The 6,000-nt window shown below is 42.9% G+C and overlaps 1 protein-coding gene across 1 annotated transcript in view; it reads left to right on the top strand.

Annotated features, from left to right (window-relative positions):
* Window positions 1–1,934: 1,934 nt before the first annotated feature.
* The window catches only part of rasgrp3 (RAS guanyl releasing protein 3 (calcium and DAG-regulated)), an 81,996-nt gene continuing 77,930 nt past the window's right edge, over window positions 1,935–6,000 (top strand). The window contains exon 1 of the mRNA XM_055639323.1: window positions 1,935–2,539. The gene's annotated coding sequence lies outside the window, so the exon portion shown is untranslated. The remainder of the gene's footprint in view (window positions 2,540–6,000) is intronic.

The following is a 6,000-nucleotide window of genomic DNA, read 5'->3' as shown; positions in this document are numbered from 1 at the left end:
TGCGTTTGGACTGTTCGACCTGCTGCCCTCTGGAAGGCGCTATAGGTGCATCAAATCCAGGACAAACAGACTCAGGAATAGCTGCTTCCCGAGAATTATATCTACCATAAATTCAAATCCACACATGCACTGACTACACCGCCCAACAGGACTTCCATCTGTATATATGTATGTAGCGCCGTAGAATTTGTGCACCTATTCCCCCCCCCATCTCCCTTCTGTTTTGTTTTTCTGTTTCTTGTTTTTTGTGTAAAATTGTATGTATGCACTGAGTACGAGCAGCTTTCAGTTTCACTGTACATGTATAGTGACAATAAATGGCATATCTAAATGGCATATCTATTCTGTCATTCAACTAAGCCAGCCAGTGAAAATACTTATGGCTAGGGTCATAGGTGAACAATGTCCAAGTGGTGGATGATGCTAAGTCAATTGTAGATTAGTAGAAAGCAATAGTTCCTAAAAGGTAAGAGAGTGGGTTGGTGAAATGCCGTAAAAGAACTGAGGAGGGTTTATAAATGTGTATTTTTAAAAAATTATGTACAGACCAAGGGAATAGGGCCTGCAAACTTTGTGTTGCAAAACATCACAAATTGATAACCAGCATATAGGCGACACTAAGTTCCATTCATAAAGATGATTTTTACAGTTCTGTGGCCCTGGGAATCCCATACATCGAGAATGACTGAATCCTCAAACTGGAATCCATTATTACTTTAGTGAAGATGCTGAAGCAATTTTCCCCTCATTATCTCCTTCCATTGCTGTTAGTTGGAGGTGGCACAACTGACTAAGCAGAAAATCCCTCCATCAGTTCAGTGATTTGCCTCATCAGATAGTTCCACAACTATTGGACTGATTTACACTATCAGGGAAAGCACTTTTCTCAGCAAAGCACCAGAGGAAAAATAAAACCGTTATGCATGTATGTATTATTAGTCTTCACAGCTATGCACTTTATATTTCTATGCATGTATGTGTATGTGCATGTATGTGAGTTTGGCTGTGTGTATGAGCTTGTATGTAATGGTGCGCGTGCAAGTGCAAGTGCAAGTGAATTAGCATGGATATTTGTACATCTTTTATTCTATGTGTTTGCATATGTGTGTGTGTATATGTCCATGATATTCTGTATTGAGGCAGACTTTGTCTGTGCATTGGGAGCACACAGGAGTTCCAGGTAAACAACAGAAGTAGTGCACAACCATAGAGTCAGGCACCTCTTGCCCCACCTATGGAGAGGTCTGTGGATCCTACATCGGCCATAGCAATCACCTTAGAAGCCACAGCACCAGAGTGGAAGCAAGTTATCCTTAAACCAAGTGACTATCTCACAATATTATGTATATTTGTTTGTGTGTGTGTGTGTGTGTGTGAGTAAGCATGCTTGTATATTTGTTGTGTGCTTGTGAGTTTGTGCGTGTGAGCATGTATCTTTAGTTTAGTTTATTGTCACGTGTACTGAGGTACAGTGAAAAGCTTTTGTTGCGTACTATTTAGTCAGTGGAAAGACAATACATGATTAGAATCGAGCCATTTACAGTATACAGATACATGATAAGGGAATAACGTTTAGTGCAAGGTAAAATCAGCAAAGTCCGATCAAGGATAGTCCGAGGGTCACCAATGAGGTAGATTGTAGTTCAGGACTGCTCTCTTTGTACATGTGTGTGCGTGTGTATAGGCATGTACGTTTGTGTGTAGAGGGGGTTGATACTGAAATGTAACGGCATTTAGTCTTGTGATGTTAGAAACAAGACATGAATTGCTGTGAGCCGCATTTACTATTTGTAGCTTATTGCTTCATGCATTCTAAGATTGTGGAGCTGGATAAATGCAGCATTGGTTATAATTAAAGTTACAAGTTACCCACTACAGTAGTTCTTTCATTGGCCTTTTCATAATATACTCACATTTTAGGAACAACTTTAATACTGATATATATGCATCTTTTTGGGAGGTGTTGGGCAGAGTAATTTTGAGTGTGCATGTGTTGGGGGAGGGTGGAAGAGGATTTATTGGGGTGGTGGATAATGTGGGAAATAAACCTGTTGTTCAGAACATAGGCACGTCTCAGATATTTTTTTTAGTGTGTAAGTTTATAAATAACTTTGGTGTCTGACTTATTTGCATGCAGCAAAAAGATTAATCATTGACAGGCCGCTAAGAAGCTCTTTGTTCTTTGCAGAGAGATGCACTATTGTGGAAGAAATGTTCGCTACCAGGAACACACTATTTTCTCTCCCCCGACCCATTCTCTGTGTCTCTTTTTAATCGGTTTTGCTCACGGGATGTGAGTACGCCTGAGCCGGCATGTGTCTTTCTCCTTCAAACTATTTCAGGCATAAATGAAGTCTTTACTCATTCCGCTTACATAATTGACATGCCTAGATCATGACATCACATGATGCAGCAGCTTAGCAACGACCATAAGGAGTTTAAGGTCTATGGGTTTACGCAACATCAATATAACTGTGAGCTAGGAATATGTTTCTGCGCGGGGCAGTAGAGTGGAAAATGAAACGGTTCTTTACACCTGGTAAGTGTTTTGTTTTTGAAGTAACATCATGTCTTTTTGATCACACTGAACGTGTCAGTTTATGTCAGTTTATTTGAGTAAAGATTAGTGAATATGTTCAGGTTGGTAAAGCTTATAAGTTCATATTAAATAAATAACCTTTTGTTTTATGTATTCTCTGTTGTTCTGCCCGTATCACTCATGTCTCTGAGTCAGAAGCATGTGGGTTCACGTCTGAGTTCAGCCATTTGAGCACAACCCTCCCCCCCCTGCAGTGCTGGAGTTATTTTGCTCTACAGTGGGGACTGCCTTTGATCCACCAGTGTGGCATTAAAGGTGTGCTTCATATGTGTTTCAGATGGGATACAAATATATGTCTTGTCTGTTGATGGTAAAATAAACCAGGGCTCGTTTTCAACAAATAAGTGGGATTTGGTGACCTTGGGGTCCTGATTGAGATATTCATGCGTCTCCTTATCTCACACTTTCTGCCTTTTCATCCCGGGCCTTTGCCCAACTATCTGCCACATCTGTATTTACCTATCACTTTTCAGACTGACTTTGTCCAACCCGCACCTCTCTTCCAGCTTTCAACAACCCCCTCCCCATTCCCCACCACAATCTGAAGAAGGAACCAGACCCAAAACGTCACTATCCATGCTCTCCAGAGATGCTGCCCGACCCGCTGAGTTGCTCCAGTGATTTCTGTCTTTTTTTGGTAAACCAGAATCTGCAGTTTCTTGTGCCTTCAGAAATATGTTATTGGGTTGAACAATGTTTGTTTTCTTTAGGCTTTGGGATCTGATAATAAATAAATCTGAACCTACTGCATAAGGGGCTGATGGTACAGACCAAAACCATTGGCAGCAGTTGAGCTCACCTAACGCTGCAAAGAAGCCAAGAACTGGCTGTCCAGTGCAAGGTGGTGAGATACATGGCACTCTACGCATGGGGAAGCATGTACTTTGTAACTGCATTTCACAACCCCCCCCTGGGAATGGTGCTCTGCTTGAAGAGATGAGAGACCTTTACGTTACATCCACTTCTGAAAGGGAGAAATCAGGCAGGTTTCTTACTCCAACCTGGAAAATGGCCTGAGCTCAATCTGGAGTTGTCACTTAACAATTTAAAAACCAAACTAGCCAGATTCAGCATTGAACTTTAGAGGAAGATAGATACAAAATTCTGGAGTAACTCAGTGGGTCATATCTCTGGATATGGGTGATGTTTTGGGTCGAGACCCTTCTTCAGAAGTTTACAGGTCTGGGATACAAACTCTCTACATCTCCTTAACCTAGGAGGTGGGAAGACACCCTGACTGCTGAGGCTGCATTAACCTGGCAGTGTCAAGACGATAGCCTTGTCATTTCACAACTGGAGTTTAACCCAGGCAAGTGCAAGATGTTGCACTTTGGGAGGTTGAGTGTAAGGAGAGAGCATACAGTTAATGGCAAGACCCTTAACAGCGTTGATGTGCAGATGGATGTTGAGAGTTTAAGTTTAGAGCTCATTGAAGGTGGCAGCACTAGTAGATAGGGCGATAAAGAAGGCGAATGATATGCTAGCCTTCATTGCTAGGGGCATTGAGTATAAGAGTCAGGAAGTCAAGATGCAGCTTTATAAGACGTTAGTTAGCCGCCTTTCTAGTATTGTGTACAGTTCAGGATTATCAGAATGATGCTTGGATGGGAGGGTTTCAGCTACAACGAGAGGCTGAACACAGAAAGTGGTGTGGTCTGGAATACATTGCCAGAGGTATTGGTGGAGGTGGGTACGAAAGTGGTGTTTAAGAGGTTTTTAGTTAGGCACATGGACATGCAAGGAATAGAAGGATACGGTTCATGTACAGGCAGATGAGATCAGTTTAACTTGGCATCATGTTTGTCACAAACAATGTGAAACGAAGGGCCCATTTCTGCGCTGACCTGTTCTATTTTCTATGTTTTGTGAACTATAGTTTGTATTAGGTCAGGAAATGAAGCTGTGATAACAAAAGGGATCCATTCATTGCTGGCCAAAGCAAGGTTTCATTGTTTTAAGTTTGCTCAACAGGTGTAGAGGAACACAAGCCCAGAGTCACTTAAGGCTCAAAGATGCTTTGTTTAGACAGAACAAGGCATTCAAGAGTGGCACCGTGGCTAGGCTGGTAGAGCTGTTCCTCCACAGTGCCAGAAAACTAGGTTTGATCCTGACCTTGGGTACTGTGTGGAGTTTGCACGTTTTCCCTGTGACCGTGTGGGTTTCTTCGAAAGTGCTGCCCCCCCCCCCCCCCCCCCCCCCCCCATATACCAAACATGTAAATTGTGAATAGGTTAATTGGCCACTGTAAATTATCCCTGGTGTGCCGTAGGTGGATGAGAACGTAGCATAACGTGGAACTAGTGAGAACAGGTCAGCAAAGATGGATCGAAGGGTCTGTTCCAATGCTGGAAAAACTAAGAAGAGTTGGGCATTAGGGCCTATTTCTATGCTGGATGACTATGACTCTATGACTGTGACTGTATGACTGTGACTATGACTATGACATTGACTCTATGACTCTAGCTCCAAAGTGATCCCACCACATAGAGTGAAAAAGTCATATAGTCATAGAGTAATACAAACAGTAGAGTCACAGTCACAGAATGATACAGTGTGGAACCAGGCCCTACGGTCAAACTTGGCCACACCGGTCAACAATTTTCCAGCTACACTAGTCCCACCTGTGTGTGGTTGGTCCATATCGCTCCAAACTTGTCCTATCCGTGTACCTGTCTAACTGATTCTTAAACGTTGGAATAGACCTAGCCTCAACTACCTCCTCTGGCAGTTTGTTCCATATTCCCCTCAGATTCCTATTAAATATTTTCCCCTTCACCTTGACCTATGTCCTCTGGTCCTCGATTGCCCTACTCTGGGCAAGAGACTGTGCATCTACCCGATTTATTCCTCTCATGATTTTATACACATCTATAAGCTCACCCCTCATCCTCCTGTGCTCCAAGGAGTAGAAACCCAGCCTACTCAACCTCTCCCTGTAGCTCAGACCCTCTAGTCCTGGCAACATCCTCGTAAATCTTCTCTGAACCCTTTCAAGCTTGACAATATCTTTCCAATAACATGGTGCCCTGAACTGAACACAATACTCTAAATGCAGTCTCACCAACGTCTCATACAACTGCAGCATGACCTCCCAACTTCTATACTCATGTCTCAACTTCCCCCTCCACCCATTTTGCTTTCTGTAGGGAATACTCACTCTGTGCCTCCGTGGTCCACTCATCCCTTTTTGCACATCTCCCCCTGTCTCTGACAGGTTCTCCTACAACCATAAAAGGTGTAACATCAGATCTTTTACTTCCTCGCTTACACCATCTAGCTCTTCCAATTGAGGCAGTGGTTCATCCATTCCAATCTGGTCTACTGCATGTGGCCTCCTCTACATTGGAGAAACTCACAGGCTAGTCCACCTACACTTTGTTCACATTGGCCATCTTGAACTT

The sequence above is a fragment of the Leucoraja erinacea genome, chromosome 8, assembly GCF_028641065.1.
Source record: "Leucoraja erinacea ecotype New England chromosome 8, Leri_hhj_1, whole genome shotgun sequence".
Classification (NCBI taxonomy): Eukaryota; Metazoa; Chordata; class Chondrichthyes; order Rajiformes; family Rajidae; genus Leucoraja; species Leucoraja erinaceus.
Note: the sequence above shows the minus strand (reverse complement) of the source record. Positions and strands in the feature narration are given on the sequence as shown.